This window comes from Xenopus tropicalis, chromosome 3, assembly GCF_000004195.4.
Source record: "Xenopus tropicalis strain Nigerian chromosome 3, UCB_Xtro_10.0, whole genome shotgun sequence".
Lineage (NCBI taxonomy): Eukaryota > Metazoa > Chordata > Amphibia > Anura > Pipidae > Xenopus > Xenopus tropicalis.
In genome coordinates, this window is record NC_030679.2 from 19602210 (window position 1) to 19619965 (window position 17756).

Below are 17756 nucleotides of genomic sequence, written 5' to 3' on the forward strand. Positions count from 1 at the left end.
ACAGAGAAAACGGTAAATATTATGGAGTCTATAGGTGATTGCCTTTCTGTAGTTTGGAACTTTCTGGGTAATGGGTTTCCTGATAACAGGCCCCATACCTGTAATAGGAATGGGTATATAATGTGTAAAGCTGTTGTTAGAAACTAATTGCCTGCTGAAGCTATATTAGTGGAAAATGTAGCAAATGTTAAGCTTTGTGTCCACTTTTAAGTTTTTTCAAGCTCTCCAATGTAAAAGATTAAACATTTTTGAGTGGTTGCAAGTATTGGAATGCACGTGGGAGAGTCAGTCTGTCAGCGATATATGGAGAAAGTAGTGTACGACCGAATACAGTGGTAAAGTGACAGGTGACTCTACCTATAAGGGCTCTGGCACACGGGAAGATTAGTCGCCCGCGACAAATCTCCCTCGTCACGGGCGACTAATCTCCCCGAACTACCATCCCACCGGCGAAAATGTAAGTTGCCGGTGGGATGGCACGCGCTGCGCAGGCGATTTCGGCAAATCGGCGAAATTGCCTCGCGCAGCGTGTGCCATCCCACCTGCGACTTACATTTTCCCCGGTGGGATGGTAGTTCAGGGAGATTAGTCGCCCGTGACGAGGGAGATTTGTCGTGGGCGACTAATCTCCCCCGTGTGCCAGAGCCCTAACAGCAATTGGTTGAGACTTTGTATGTGGCGATTGTGTGAATGCAGAGACTGGGAGGATCCTTATAAACCAAATACACCTCAGTAGAAGCTGTAAGAACCTGTGTAATTATATGGCTCTACGGACATGCCAATTGCTTTAACAAGCCACATAAGAAAACTTTCGAAACTGTTGCCAAGTGGTGTTTAACTACAACACACTACAGTGTGGCCTTTCTACAATAATCAGCCCTGTGTTATTTTGAGTTGTTGTCTTGGTAGTGTCCAACTATAACACACTACAACACTGCTCCAAAAGTACAGTACTTTCTGTATTATATCAAATTTCCAATGAACTGATGAGCTTCATGAATTTGTTTTATTGATTTTATAAGTGGTCCCATAAGTGGTTATTTTAATACATTAATTTTTTTGATCTTTTTTTATCAAGTGGTGATAATTTGAAGTATACTGTCCAGTCACTGATAAATTGTATATATTGCATTATGTGTATTCTACATACAGAGTTTGTGCTTACAGATAACCATATATAGTATTTGCAACTCTTGCAAATATTTTAGTTGTCACCAAGTTGCCATCAACAGCACGTGATACAAGAATGATCAGACCAGCCAGTTCTGATACATTTCGTATTACATTGATTAATCCACCATGTAATGAACCAGATACAGATAGAAACGTCTTTATTTAGAGTCTAGACCAATGGTTCAACATACCACTTTAGGACTATATCATTACGCCATCTATTTCCAAAACAAAGTTTGCTCCATTCATTCATAAATAAGATGGAGCCCAAATAAAAGGGTTAGTTAGAGGGTTTACCTCAAAACAAACTTAAGGGGTGTCTAAGCTGTGGCCAGTTGAAAGCCAGTCTCTTATTCCCAACAGCCATAGCAGATGGATAGTGCTGCAAAAAGAGACAACAAGCGAGCACTGTTCAAATTTAAAAAAAAAACCTTCTTTTGGAAAGATCATCATCATCAGGCATTAGTCAGATCTATTTGCAATACAACCAGGAGTGGCCTAAAACCTGCAAAGGCAATAGGGGATTTGACTAAAACCAACTGAAGTGGCATTAGTACAGTATTGGAGAAAGAAATTAAAATATAATTTAGTGTTGCCCTGTGTTGATAAAAGATGTATGTTTGCTTTAGAAACTCTATTAGAGTTCATAAAATAGCCTGCTGTGTAGCCACTGGAAACACTAGTGCCACATGGGGCTGATTCTCAGCCTGCAAATTGAAAATTGCCCCCCACTTACGCGCCTACCTTGCCTGCACCCGGAAGCATCTTCTCCATCCGGGTACAGACAGATGTGGTGGATATCAGCTGTGAAATGTTTTTTGCTGATATCAGTGGGAAGGTATTTCAGGGAGATTAGTCACCCACGGTAGCCAAGATTAAACCGCAGGCAACTAATTTTCCTGGGGGCTATTACCAAAAAAAGATAAAAGGCACAGGTTACATAGCAGAAAACAGATAAAATACAATTGTTGTCTACAGAGCTTATTGGTTATCTGCTATTTAACCTGTGTCTTTTGCCTTGAGAGGAAACTTCGGCAAATCGTTTTGCGCTTATGCCATCCCACCGGTGATTTACATTCTCGCCGGTGGGATGGCATTGCTGGGAGATTAGTCACCCGCGACAACAGAGATTTGTCGCAGCACGACTAATCTCCCTGTGTGTAACGGCCCTTACAGCTTCAATGGCTGCCCCGGTGACTACACAGCAGCTTATTTATATAAACTATGGTACTGTTACTGAGGTAAACATGCCTAAACAGACCTGCACAATAAACAGTGATTATGTTTGGCATCTTACATCAGCCCCTCAGGCATTTACCACAGATTGCCAGTCTGGGCCTGTATCAGCAATAAAATGCAGTATGAGCTCTACTGCACTTTGTGTGATGACAGTTATAACCCAACATCCACCTATCTGATAATATTTAGAGGGAGGAATAGGCAGCACATGTGCATTAGCCTCTGCACCACTAGCTTAAAGACAACTACTCCCAACTGAGAGCATTAAAAAAAAGAAGAGACATTTATTAAGGGAGAGAGGTTAGCAACTGGAAGTGACAAAATTGCTCCCTGTTCATTTGTATGGTTAATATACCAGACGGTTTCAGAACAACAATCATCTGCAAGTCATCTTGCTGTATGTATAACTTTATTTATAAAGCGCAACAAGGATTCACAGCGCTGTACAATCTTACAATATACACAATTACACACAGGTAGGATAAGTGTTATAATAAATACAATAAATAAATTCACAGAGATTAAGTGCCATGTGTCCCATAGAGCTTAAAATCTAAGTTTATATGAATGTCCAGTGAGTCCAAACGCTAAAAGTCATCTAGGCAACAAGAACACCAAAATTGCTGTGTGTGCTATTATGATTACTGAGGGTTGCACACGCATCAATTGGATATTAAGTACAATTGTATAAGATACATACATGAGGGTGTAGGCCAATTCTAGTTTGTCCCTGCATTACTGCTACACTCCAGCAGAGGCCGCTGTGATACAACAATACAGAGAGTTCCAGAAGCTGCACAAAGACATGCTGAAAATGTAGGATAAAGTATGGAAGAGCCAATTGATCTAAAAAGAGGTAAGTAAATGAGATTGAATTTTGCAGATTTGTTTTAGGGCTGTGGCACACGGAAAGATTAGTCGCCCGCGAATCTGCAAAATTCAAATCTCATTTACATATATGACATCCCACTGGCGAGAATGTAAATCGCCAGTGGGATGTCATATCAGGGAGATTATTCGCCTGCGACAAGGAAATTAGATGAGTAAATTAGCGTTTGACCCTTGGCATTTAGTACAACTGTGCCCAGTAATGTTACTAGGACCTCCTGCAGGAGGATTTGCAACCGGGCCCTCCTCTCTTTCCTGGATGTGTGTTTTCCTTTCTCCAGAAGATGCAATATGGCCTCTGGTGTGCCACTAGGGGGCGCAGGGCCCGGTGCAATCACGCCCCCTGTAACCCTGGTAGTTATATCTCTGATAATGCTTTCGCCCCATATAGTGCATCCTTACTGGAGTGATATACTGTATACATACAGTGGCTTGCAAAAGTATTCGGCCCCCTTGAACTTTTCCACATTATGTCACATTACAGCCACAAACATGAATCAATTTTATTGGAATTCCACGTGAAAGACCAATACAAAGTGGTGTACACGTGAGAAGTGGAACGAAAATCATACATGATTCCAAACATTTTTTACAAATAAATAACTGCAAAGTGGGGTGTGCGTAATTATTCAGCCCCCTTTGGTCTGAGTGCAGTCAGTTGCCCATAGACATTGCCTGATGAGTGCTAATGACTAAATAGAGTGCCCCTGTGTGTAATCTAATGTCAGTACAAATACAGCTGCTCGGTGACGGCCTCAGAGGTTGTCTAAGAGAATACTGGGAGCAACAACACCATGAAGTCCAAAGAACACACCAGACAGGTCAGGGATAAAGTTATTGAGAAATTTAAAGCAGGCTTAGGCTACAAAAAGATTTCCAAAGCCTTGAACATCCCACGGAGCACTGTTCAAGCGATCATTCAGAAATGGAAGGAGTATAGCACAACTGTAAACCTACCAAGACAAGGCCGTCCACCTAAACTCACAGGCCGAAGAAGGAGAGCGCTGATCAGAAATGCAGCCAAGAGGCCCATGGTGACTCTGGACGAGCTGCAGAGATCTACAGCTCAGGTGGGGGAATCTGTCCATAGGACAACTATTAGTCATGCACTGCACAAAGTTGGCCTTTATGTAAGAGTGGCAAGAAGAAAGCCATTGTTAACAGAAAACCATAAGAAGTCCCGTTTGCAGTTTGCCACAAGCCATGTGGGGGACACAGCAAACATGTGGAAGAAGGTGCTCTGGTCAGATGAGACCAAAATGGAACTTTTTGGCCAAAATGCAAAACGCTATGTGTGGCGGAAAACTAACACTGCACATCACTCTGAACACACCATCCCCACTGTCAAATATGGTGGTGGCAGCATCATGCTCTGGGGCTTCTCTTCAGCAGGGACAGGGAAGCTGGTCAGAGTTGATGCGAAGATGGATGGAGCCAAATACAGGGCAATCTTGGAAGAAAACCTCTTGGAGTCTGCAAAAGACTTGAGACTGGGGCGGAGGTTCACCTTCCAGCAGGACAACAACCCTAAACATAAAGCCAGGGCAACAATGGAATGGTTTAAAACAAAACATATCCATGTGTTAGAATGGCCCAGTCAAAGTCCAGATCTAAATCCAATCGAGAATCTGTGGCAAGATCTGAAAACTGCTGTTCACAAACGCTGTCCATCTAATCTGACTGAGCTGGAGCTGTTTTGCAAAGAAGAATGGGCAAGGATTTCAGTCTGTAGATGTGCAAAGCTGGTAGAGACAAACCCTAAAAGCCTGGCAGCTGGAATTGCAGCAAAAGGTGGTTCTACAAAGTATTGACTCAGGGGGCTGAATAATTACGCACACCCCACTTTGCAGTTATTTATTTGTAAAAAATGTTTGGAATCATGTATGATTTTCGTTCCACTTCTCACGTGTACACCACTTTGTATTGGTCTTTCACGTGGAATTCCAATAAAATTGATTCATGTTTGTGGCTGTAATGTGACAAAATGTGGAAAAGTTCAAGGGGGCCGAATACTTTTGCAAGCCACTGTATATATGAAATAGTGTATACATATAGTAGTTTGGCCAGGGGTGATGTTCATCCTGGAAATGCCCTGAGGTTGCGTTTGCGATGCCACCCCCCAGCATTTACCATTTCTGCACTGGAGGGTGGGGACATATTGTGTGAAAAACAATACTGTGCCAGTGAATTGAACTCATCTAAATATAGAAGAAATGTGCTTTAAAAAGTAGTGTTTTGAGCTGATTTATCGATTCTCCAAAACTCCACTAGTACCTCCCATCTGTCCCACTTCCTGCTGCCTCCTTTCCCAGGCTGTGCAGGGGGGCCAGCGACACTCAGCACACTGCACTGTATAATAAGAACCAATCAGCAGCTAGGCTGACCTGATAGGGAACTGAAGCCTGTTTTTGCTTGTGTGACTACTGGGCTATGATTGGCTAGCTGCCTCATACCGTGCTTCTGGCAGTCACTGTTAGGACACACCCACCCCTCATTTAAAACACAGACAGGGACCTGAGAGGATCTATAGGGAGATCTAATAGTATTCGTTTTTAGCCCAAATCTATGTATATCCTATATGTCCCCTTTAAAGTTACTAGAAGTGGTATTTTTTGGTATCTTTGGGGGCGCTGCCTCCTGAGGTGAGTTTCTCAATCCCCCCTAATGGCAGCAGCACCCCTGATTTTGGCATAACATTAACTGTTAATATGCTGTAGTATGTCCTATAAGCAAGCTTTCTAATGGTCTTTAGTTTTTATTTACATCCTCTTTTGCCTTTTTTTCAGCTTTCAAAATGGGGGACACTGACCCTAGCATCCAAAAAAAACTATTTCTCTGTGAGGCTCCAATATCCTTGTTATTGCTACTTTTTATTCCTTATCTCTCTGTTCAAGCCCTCTCGCATTTATCTTCCAGCATCTATGGAACTGCCTGGTTGCTAGAATTGGACCCTAGCAACCAGATAGTTGGTGAAACTGCAAACTGGAGAGCTACTGAAAAAATGCTAAATAATTCAAAACCCACAAAAGTATAAAAAAAAATGTAGACCAGTTGAAAATATCACTCTAAATCATACTAAACACTAAATTTAATGTGATCTAGCTTTTACTTTGCCAGAAACACTGTATTGTTTTACTACTTGTTATGAGGATCTGTTAATTAAATAACTGTAATATATAGTAAATAATGTACCCCCTATTGTAAAATATAAGGATATTATAAGTTACAGAGGTGTTCCATGGCCATGTAAAGGCACAAGGCCAAAGGCTCAGTGCTTTTATACAGATCATGGAACTCTGAGGTGATTTCTAATATCCTCATATTTTGCAACAGGGGGTACATTATTTAATATAATACACAGGTTTCAGTGAGTCATGGGACAGAAATTAAATCACTAAGCACTGTTTATAACTGATGACATCAATAATCACTGTTTATAAGGATATATTTACAGGATATTCATGGCTCTAGTGTGTTATATACATTATTTATATATATTACAGTTACAATATGCTTTTTATATCAGAACATCTAAATATCACTAGATCTTTGTCTAACCCTGCTTTTTTTTTGCACTTTTGGTTGCCCTTTTCCATGAATGTGAGAATTTTGGTAATTTTCCCCAGATTATCATAAAATGTTATCAGGCACTTCTGTGGAGAGAAGGAATCTGGGAGTAATGGCGGGTGTCTGTCACAGCATGATGTCATATGGACCTGTTAGCATATGATGTCATACATGTCTGTGTTCTGTATGGGACTCTGTGTTACTGTAAGGTAAGCCTCTGAAACTGGCTCTATGCTCGCTAGTGTTATATAAATAAACACCATTTCCTTTGCTAAGTGTTTTACGAGGAAGCCAAAGCTGAACTCTCTTATTTATTAGTATGTGCCTAGTATGAGCTGTTCCAAAATCTTTTTGAAAGATTTCTTGGGGATAAAAACTGTTTTTCAGCCATGGGTTAACTAAATGTTGCTGGACAACAACTCCCCGAATGCTCCAATATATTACTAAGCTGCTGCCAAATGTTAGTTACCCCCAGTGATTAAGATTGCTTACCTGATACGCTGGGCCTGAGCTCCTGTTTGAAAAAAATTGCACTGGCTCGGGGTATTTCTGTAGAAGATTCTTGTTGAAATGTTCTTTGAAGTCTTCCACCTTCTTTTTGTTATGGTTCAGGCAGGAGCATGGGCATTAGAGTGAAAGCTGAACTTCGGCAAATCGCGGCGCCGCGGATGCCATCCCACCAGCGATTTACATTCTAGCCGGTGGGATAGCATTTCAGGGAGATTTGTCGCACGGTGACTAATCTCCCCATCTGTCACAGCCCTAATGGCACACCAACAGATTTAATAAGAGCTAAAGACCAGTGTTGGACTGGGAACCCAGGGGCCCACCAGAAATCTTTAGACCCTAGGCCCGCTTTCCAAACTTTTTTTTCTCCTTTTCTCACCCAACCCAAAATCTAAAAAACACACAAAAGTTGTTATCTGTAAATAAGGTGCAAAATCCGACAAATCAATCTCCCCTTTTATTTTGTCTTAGTATCACCACCTTTGTGAATTCCCCCCAATGTGTCATGAAATGCTGGGGCCAATGGAACAATAGAAAGAAGGGACCAGTCAGCATTACGGTAGCAGCAAGCAGCAGTTACACCCAGTTTAGAGGGCCTTAACAAAATGGTCCAAATTGGACCCTGAAGTTGCTAAAGCTGGCCATACACGTGGCGATCTGACGATGGTCCGATGGTCGCACGAAACATCGTCGGATCCGCCACACACCATCAGGGCTGAAACAGCAGATAAGGAGGTAGAAACAATAGGATTTCTACTTCCTTCTGCCGATTCAGCCCTGACGGCAGATTTTGGTCAGGCGCCTTCTATGGCGCCCGATCAAAATTTTCTAACCTGGCCGATCGGCGAGTCGTCTGATATCAGCAGCTTCCTGCGATATCGGTCGACTCGCTGACATGCCATACACGTACCGAATATCGTACGAAACAAGGTTTCGTACGATAGTATCGGTGCGTGTATGGCCAGCTTTAGACTGGCCCTAATAACAGCAAGAAGGCTGATGTAGGCAGCAATGTCTCAGGGGTCCTAGCCGCATGATTTTAAGTGCCCATAAAGCTTCGAATATGATTGCATTTCATCTGTTTAGCCTGTTGTCCAACAGAATGGTTCAGTCGCCCGCAATAGTTCTCTGCTATCGTGGGCGAAAAACTGCTCCAAAAAGGCTTTCCACAGCAATAGGAGTCCGCGGTGGAAAGCCCTTTGCATCACTTCTTTTTCCAAAGTCACGCAAAGTTGCCCGCAGGAGGAAACTTTCTGCGAATTCAGATTACCAAAACAATACAAAGGGCTTTTCACCGGTGACTCTTAGGGCTCTGGTACACGGGGAGATTAGTCGCCCGCGGCAAAACTCCCTGCTCGCGGGCGACTAATCTCCCAGAGTTGCCTTCCCTCTGCCATCCCACCGGCGAACATGTAAGTCGCCGGCGGGATGGCAGACGCGGCGGGGCGATTTCGGGAAATCGCCGAAAAAGCCTCGCGAGTCTTTTTCGGCGATTTGCGCGAAATCGCGCTGCCGCGTCTGCCATCCCGCCGGCAACTTACATGTTCGCCGGTGGGATGGCAGAGGGAAGGCAACTCGGGGAGATTAGTCGCCCGCGAGCAGGGAGTTTTGCCGCGGGCGACTAATCTCCCCGTGTACCAGAGCCCTTATTGTTGCTGGTAGAAAGCCTTTTTGGAGTTGTTCATCGCCTCCGTGATAGCAGAGATTTATCATGGGTGACTGAACCACTCTGTGGGTTCTTACCCTTAAAGGAATAGTAACATCAAAAAATGTATATATTTTAAAGAAATTAAACTATAATGTACTGCTGCCCTGCGCTGGTAAAAATTGTGTGTTTGCTTCAGAAACATTACTAGAGTTTATATAAACCCTGGTGTGTAGCCATGGGGGCACCCATTCAAAAGAAGAAAAACCCTGTAGAATACAATGGTGTCTTATCTTTTATTTGCTATGTATCCTGTGCCATTTCTCCTTTTTTCCAGCTTGAATGGCTGCCCCCGTGGCTACACAGCAGCTTATTTATATAAACTATAGTACTGTTCCTGAAGCAAACACCCGAGTTTTAGCATTGCAAGGCAACAGTACGTTATATTTCAATTACTTTAAAACACTTTAATTTTTTGGTGTTACTGTTCCTTTAACAAGCAGATAGCAGCTAAAACACCAAGCTTAAGAACTGTCAAACTAAAGGTTTAATTCCAATAGACAAGTGAATAAAAATGAAAAGTGTTTTTCATTTGCATATGAATATTATAAATTCTCATTGTCTACTTCATGTTAAAAGTTAATCTTAAGGCAAACTGCCCTTTGAATAAAGGTCTTTCAGAGGTCCATAATGGTTCTAAGGCCATGCAGATTGTGGGCATATTCTGAAGCTATTGATATAAACATCATTTAATGTTGTGTTTATTTGGTGTAAGGGGATAACTCCATCTGTCTGAATTTGTGGCTGAACCTGTCCCACTGAGTAACTCAGCCATGATTAATGAGACTGCCCACGAAATGATTGATTCTCTACCCATAACAGCATCCCATAAATGAGCCACTTCTCCACTCAGGGCTGCCTCCCACTAAGAATTCTTCATTGTGAGTCAGTGGTGCTCTTATAGGTTGGAACTTTAACAAGAGTAGCAGAGGTTGGCCGATATGACCAGTCCTTGTACCCTGATATATATATATATATATTCTGCACAAGGATTCCATTCTACGCCTGATTCTCTGATGCATTGCCAGTTTCCCTGCTCTCACAGGATAGAGCAAATAAACGGAGATTTCTATTCACTGCCAGTAACAATGTAAAACCGATCTTAAAATGAAGTGTTAGCCAATAAAGCTGTCTTTTTGGGATTCCAAGCAAAGGGGCTACCCCAAATTTTAAAATGATCAAGACTTCTGAGTAGCAGTTGTAGGTAGGAAGGTAAGAAACCTCGGGAGTTGTCAATAGTAGCACTGGGGATTATAAGCTCTGCAAAAGATTGTGGGATAACAGAGAGAGTAGAGCAAGATGGCAATAGCAATATGAATTTTGCACAACCAGTGGCCCTTCTTCACTTTTCACTAACATTCATCTCCCATCACCCACTGAAGGTAGTTTTAGGAACAATCTCCCCACTTATCTCTCTGAATGGGAGATTTGGGTTGGCCTGACTATTTCACAGCTGGATATCAATAACATGGACCTTAGACTTTATCACTTTACCCCAATCTGCTGTATCCATCTTCTATCTGTATTCCCTGTGACCTCAAGCACCCAGACGTTGCGCCATACAGAACAAGCTTTTCCTCTATTAGAGCCTAATCACAGGCAGATAAGTTATCAGTGGCTCTGCATATCCTACAAGCTGTTCCCTCAGATCTGCAGACTGGAGGGATCTTCTCTGGCACACACATGACCCCACAATTAAACTTTCCTTGCAGTTCTCTGTTCTTCCACAGCCATTTCTCGGTTATAGTGTCAAACTGCTGTTTTATTTGGCTCCGGGATGTCTGGGGAACTTTAAAAAGAAAAAAAAAAAAAATTAACCCTTATATGGCTGTTACACAGATAAGAAGATTCCCAGGAGATCAGATAAACAGATCCATAACAGGCTGTTCAGATTCCAGACACTGATCTGCTGCAATGTGTTATAGGAAAAGAGAATTATAGGCAAGAAATCAATAGAAAAAAAGGAGAGTGGGGTATTCAAAGGAATATTTGCATTTAATACTTAACAGCCTAGTTAATTGATTGGGAATGTAAGAAACTTTGCTGCGTTTGATTCTTCAACTCATCTCGCACATGGGAACCTGAAAAACAGTGACAGAAAACATTAGAGAGGAACCAGAAATGGCATTCTATAAACAGAAAGTGGTGCCGCGCACCCTACGTCAGAGGGAAACCAGCCATTTCCCATGCCAAGCAATGAGAAGCCTCAGCACAATAGATGCATTTGTTAATTCATTGTACAGTGTTGTGTATTATGTTGGTGCTTTATAAAAAAAAACAAAAAAACATTTATATATATATATATATATATATATATATATTTGCACTCCGAAAACGGCACTCACGGCATCAAGTCTGTAGACAAGTTCTTTATTGGATCTCCAAATCAAAGTGCCATTTTCGGAGTGAATATGATTATTGTTTGTGCACCCAGCTTTTGACTACTATGTTTGGTGAGTGCCGATAACTGGACTATATATATATATATATATATATAGTATAAAAAAGACCAGCAACTCCGGGATTTCTTGTGAAAAATCAAAACATGTATTCAAAGTAGCATAAACAGCCGACGTAACGTTTCGGTCCCCATCGGCCCTGAGAAAGGTCCCGATGGGGACCGAAACGTTACGTCGGCTGTTTATGCTACTTTGAATACATGTTTTGATTTTTCACAAGAAATCCCGGAGTTGCTGGTCTTTTTTATACTATTGGAACCCTTTACCGAGCACCCGAGGTATGTTATGTAGCGGTGTGCCATCCTTTGTGTATATATATATATATATATATATATATATATATATATATATAAAATAAAACACAGCCAGCACCAAGGGTCTTATAGTTCAAATCAATCTCAAGTGTATTGCATGTATAACCAACGTTTCGGTAATACATGCAATACACTTGAGATTGTTTTGAACTATAAGACCCTTGGTACTGGCTGTGTTTTATTTTGTATTCTGTGCACAAGGGCGGCTATCTATTAGCATTTGGGCGTAAGGTGCTGTTGTGAGGACTTTCTATATATATATATATATATATATATATATATATATAAAATACAGCTTTTATAGCAAAGTAAAAGAAAACAAGTATGAAGACTGCCATTGTTCTGCTCAAGATCACAGTTGCATCAGTTTTCCTAGTATTTAGCATGGAGTTCCATGACTTGCTAGAAACAGTTGGTCTGTAGTTATTTAGCTTTTTGTTTAGCAGCTCTCCAGTTTGGTATTTTAGCAGCTATTGTTGCTAGGATCTTAGCAACCAAGGAAGTGTTTTGAATGAGAGATGGCAAAATGAATAGAAGAGGTCCTGTATAGGAAGATAAGTAATAAAAAGTAACAATTGCCTCATAAAGCAATAGTTTTTGCTACTTAGGTCAGTGACCCCCATTTGAAAGCTGGAGAGAGTCAGAAGAAGAAGGCAAATAATTCAAAAACCTAAAAAAAATGAAAATAATTATATACTTTTAGTCATCTGTAAATAGCATTTGTAGTTTTAGCTCTCATTGTTTTAGACATTTGGGACCTGGCCGTTGTGATTACAATGGAAGCATATTTTTCAAAGGTGAAAATAGAGGTTATCACTATGCACCAGAGTAGAACGTCTTAGCTCTCTATTCACTTGTATAGGATTTGGTAGTGATATATTTAGAAATTGGTAAGCTCTCACATTTACCCTCTGATAAATATGCCCCTGTATTCCAATACAATTGAATAAAGTGCTATGAAATTAGCCTGTGTTGGGCTGTAGTGGGTTCTGGGGAATCTTGGGCCCACCTGAGGACTTGACCTTAAGGGCCACCCGCTGCCACTGACGTCTCCACCACCCCCGCCTTTGCTGTGACGACATCTGCCCCTCCCCTACACAAGCCCTGCCTTACGCATATACCCCTAACAACCTCATGCAAAGGACCCAGGGAAGCAGGGCTCAATATGTTTGGATCCACCAGGACTTCTCCCATTATTCCCGTGGACCAGTCTAGCCCTCAGTATTCCCCATTGAGAGCAACTATGATCAAAATACTTTTCTTTTCGGTGGACTTCTGAGTGATAATGTCTAAATACCATTGTGCCAAGGGACTATGTCAATGGAGATTGATATATATATAATATATATAAATGTCGGATATATATATATGTATCTCAATATATATATCAAATCAGATGCCGCACTGACAGGACTTAGTGAAAAAATGAAATTACATTTATTTATGAAGACACGTCAATCTATATATATATATATATATATATATATATATATATATATATATATATATTTATATATAATATAATTTATATTGCTGTGAGCTTTCATATTGTTCTGGCATTTTTCCAGTTATTACAAATGAATCAAAAGAATGCCTTGGGAGTCAACAAACAGCCACCACATGGAATCTGGTATTCTTTTTGCTCTGACAACAAAAACATAACCAGGGACCCAAAACCCACAGAACACGCTAAAAAGTGTACTGTGACTCGCTGATGCTTGCGTAATGCCTGTAGCCAGTAAACACGCAACATGGCACAGAGGAAAGAGAAAACTGCATATGTAGACAATGGCATTGGTACTATGGTAACTTTTACGATCCGTGGCATTAATGGTTAATCCTCCCCCTTTTGCCCCCCCTTTCTGGCTAGAGATACTCAGTATTACTATATAGTGCAGAGTTAGTTTCAGCTGTTCTGGCTTTGCCACATTTGAAGTGAAGCTTCTACTATATTTCAAACTCCAGCAGTGGCCCCCTTTCCCTCCCCGCACAATACAAAGTGCTTTGTAGCCCCTCTGGGGTTCTCGGCCCAGTGTTTTGCAGTCCCAGTGTGATCATTACAGCAGATGTGTTTTTCCTCATTAAAATGGTTTCGATTTTTTTGATCTAATTTTCCTTGAAGACTGTTATTTATTCCCCCCACCCTCTAGAGAAAGGAGGTTTTATAAAGGCCAGATTGTTTTGTGCGACTTGCAGCTAAAATGCATATAAAGGTGCCTTTGACTTTACCACATTAACACTAATGGGCCTTCCACCCTAAGCACTAAAACACACAGCAGAATGAGCTGTTATGTTACAAGCGTGCCTCTCTGACACTCACTGCTCGAGTCTGAGCCTATTACGCACATTAGGAGAGATGGCCCCGCATTGTGTAATGTGTAAAACCTGCACTAATGTCTAGGCCACGACTTAGTTGGGAAGCCAATGTCTCCTACTGGGCATCAGCAGCTATTATGTGTCCTCAGAACCCCTGTTACTGAACAGGGGTAATTTTTCAATTCACATGGTGTAAGAACACTAATGGACACAAAAGTCACCCCGGGCATTGCTGCTCTCTGCACTGAGTGCCGAATGAAAAATCTGAATGATGTGCAAGCTAGGGGTTGGGGAGTTGGCGGGTGAGGGGTTGTCTTTGTGATTTCCCTGTACTGTACCCAAGAGGGGTGGTTGTTGGGCAGGCTGGTCTTAGGAACTAGAACCACTTGTCCCAAAACTAGATAGTTGTGGGTTTTTTTCCCTTTTTTACACCAGCAAGAAGGTGTGGTTTAATGTGGGGGACCCTATTCCCGCTAGAGATACTCAAAGGTTTGCATTAGAATATAAGGTTGTATGATAAAGGCAATGAGTTAGTAATACCCTAATGGCAGTTATGTATGTAACTAGTTGTTACTCTCCTGAGCCTCTTTCCTGGGTATGCCACATCTTCCTGACCTCAGGGAGACTTAACAATGTCAATACAAAGAATGGAAAACAATACGGAACATAAAAAGCAAATAATACAGTTCTTTAAGCATTACCTTATATTTGTGGAAGATGGTATGCAAATAACACCTTACTTTAAATTACCAATCAATATCAGATGACACAGATCATGGACTGTACCAGAGCAGAGAGGCCCAGGAATGTAGAGGGCCCAGTGGGAATTTAGAGGGCCCAGTGGGAATGTAGAGGGCCCAGTGGGAATTTAGAGGGCCCAGTGGGAACGTAGAGGGCCCAGTGAGAATGTAGAGGGCCCAGTGGGAATGTAGAGGGCCCGGTGAGAATGCAGAGGGCCCAGTGGGAATTTAGAGGGCCCAGTGGGAATGTAGAGGGCCCAGTGAGAATGCAGAGGGCCCAGTGGGAATGCAGAGGGCCCAGTGGGAATTTAGAGGGCCCAGTGAGAATGTAGAGGGCCCGGTGGGAATGTAGAGGGCCCGGTGAGAATGTAGAGGGCCCGGTGAGAATGTAGAGGGCCCGGTGGGAATGTAGAGGGCCCGGTGGGAATGTAGAGGGCCCGGTGAGAATGTAGAGGGCCCGGTGAGAATGTAGAGGGCCGGTGAGAATGTAGAGGGCCCGGTGGGGATGTAGAGGGCCCGGTGGGAATGTAGAGGGCCCGGTGGTGATGTAGAGGGCCCAGTGAGAATGTAGAGGGCCCAGTGGGCACTGACTGATAAGCACCTGAGCCTAGAACAAGTTCACCCAGTTCACTAGTTAATTTATGTCATAGTGTGCCTCTCGTAGGATACCTATAATCTAAAGTCCGTCTGCTTGTTACCTGCCTGTCTGTCTATCTATCCAGCCACCCATATATCTGTCTGCCTGCTTGCCCATCTATGGGGTAGCATCACACCTCTGTTCCCCACCTTCATTTCTCCCTTTATTCTTCCATCCTGTCACTCTTTTTATTGCCTCTCCCTCCTCCTCCTTCTCCTCTCCCAGCCAGTGTTTTCTGCTGGATAGAGCAGGCAGCAAAATATAAAAGTTAATTGACGGATTTACAAGTACTGGTTTTATTTGCTTTAAATCTGGATTAGGTCTGAATGCATTAATAAGGTGTTTGACTGTTCAGATCATTTCAGATGATTCCTTGCCCTGACACTTTCAGGGGGTGGGTTTTGCTGCATGATGCGGGTATGTATTGATTGTGCTTCTAGTCACTGGCACACAATGCATGCCCTGCGGCCACATCACCCTTCTCCATATGTTAACTGCTTGTAACCCATCCCATCCTGCCTACAGCTTCCAGACACTTTCCACAGACTTTTAAAATTATTTTACTAATGTACCTGTTTCTGTAATTTTCTAAACTCTTGCTCACTAATATTAATCTTTCTCATTTCCAGTAACATAATTCCAGATATAATATGAAATGTCAGTAAATAAGCACTTATTGGCCTAGATTTCATTGCAGGTGAAACCTTAAGTAAATTTTCACTGGAGCAATATCTTTGTTTCACATAAGGGCTGTGGCACACGGGGAGATTAGTCGCCCGCAAGGCAACTTCGGCGATTTCGTCAAATCGCCAGCACGGTGTATGCCATCCCACCGGCAATTTACATTCTCGCCGGTGGGATGTCCCCATGTGCCACAGCCCTAACAGAGATTTCTAGAACCTCTAGAGACAATGGTATGATGGCCATATGTGACTTTGGAAAGTATGCATGTCTTTGCCTTATTACACCCCATGTCAACCTGCATGGCAGCACCCTCCACCCAATGCTGAACTTGTCTGGTGTATTTTTCTGTCTTGTCAACTATTACCCCAACTTGCCAACCTACAGGGCAGCACCCACTGGCCAGTGCTGAACTTGTCTGTTGTATTTTTCTATCTTCCCTGACCTCTTTCTATCTACCTGACCTCTAAGCCTGCCACCCCTGGTGCCCCTCTTCAATATATAGAAAGGACAGGCGGAAGAGAGAGGCAAAGGGACGAGCTCATTGGGTAGGTGGAATTTTTTTCTGGTATCCCAGTGGGCCAGTCTGTCCCTGGGCCATTTTAATAACTATGGGTTTTGTTAGAGCACACATTGACATATCTAATTATAATCGACTCGGATGCCAGGGGCCGACCAGAAAACCTTAGGCCATGGACCCACTCTCCAAACTATATTTCATTCACTTCTTACTCAGTCTCTATATTTTCTAGTTTTTTTTATCTTTACATACTATAATCTATTCTTTATATATTTAGTTTCTTTGTTCCCATAGAAAAATAACTAATGACCATGAATTAGGCCAAATGGCTAGAAGCAGGAGGGCCCACTAACACCTGGGCCCACCGGGAATTTTCCTGGTATCCCTGTGGGACAGTCCGACACTGTATAACATCACTTAAATACTTCTGTACAGTTGGTCATTTTTAAACCAGTGACAAAAAATTTCAGAGAGAGAGTGAAAACCAAGATCTTGCATGGATAGAAAGAAAACTTGACAATTGGTAGCTGTGCAGACAGTAAAAGCAAATGATAAATGCCATGCTGATAGATAATAGAGAGACAATAGAGTCCTACATGAGGTACAAAGGTAGGTGAAATAGATAGATAGATAGATAGATAGATAGATAGATAGATAGATAGATAGATGATAGACAGACAGATAGATAGATAGATAGATAGATAGATAGATAGATAGACAAATGTAACATGAAATGATATATGAAAGACCATATATAAAGATAACAGATAATTACAATTGTGTGTGCTTACGAATATTTATATAACCTTTAATATGTGGATGCACAAAACAAATGCCCAGGTGCAGAACTCTTTTGTACAGACTTCAAAAAATCTGCACTTACAGGGCTTCTGTGTATATAGAAAAATAATTTATTGCTTATTAACTGAACCCGTAACCATGAAATAATGCCCCAGTTGCAGGCGAAACATTCAGTGAGCTTTTATGGATTCAGTTAATAAAATACTATA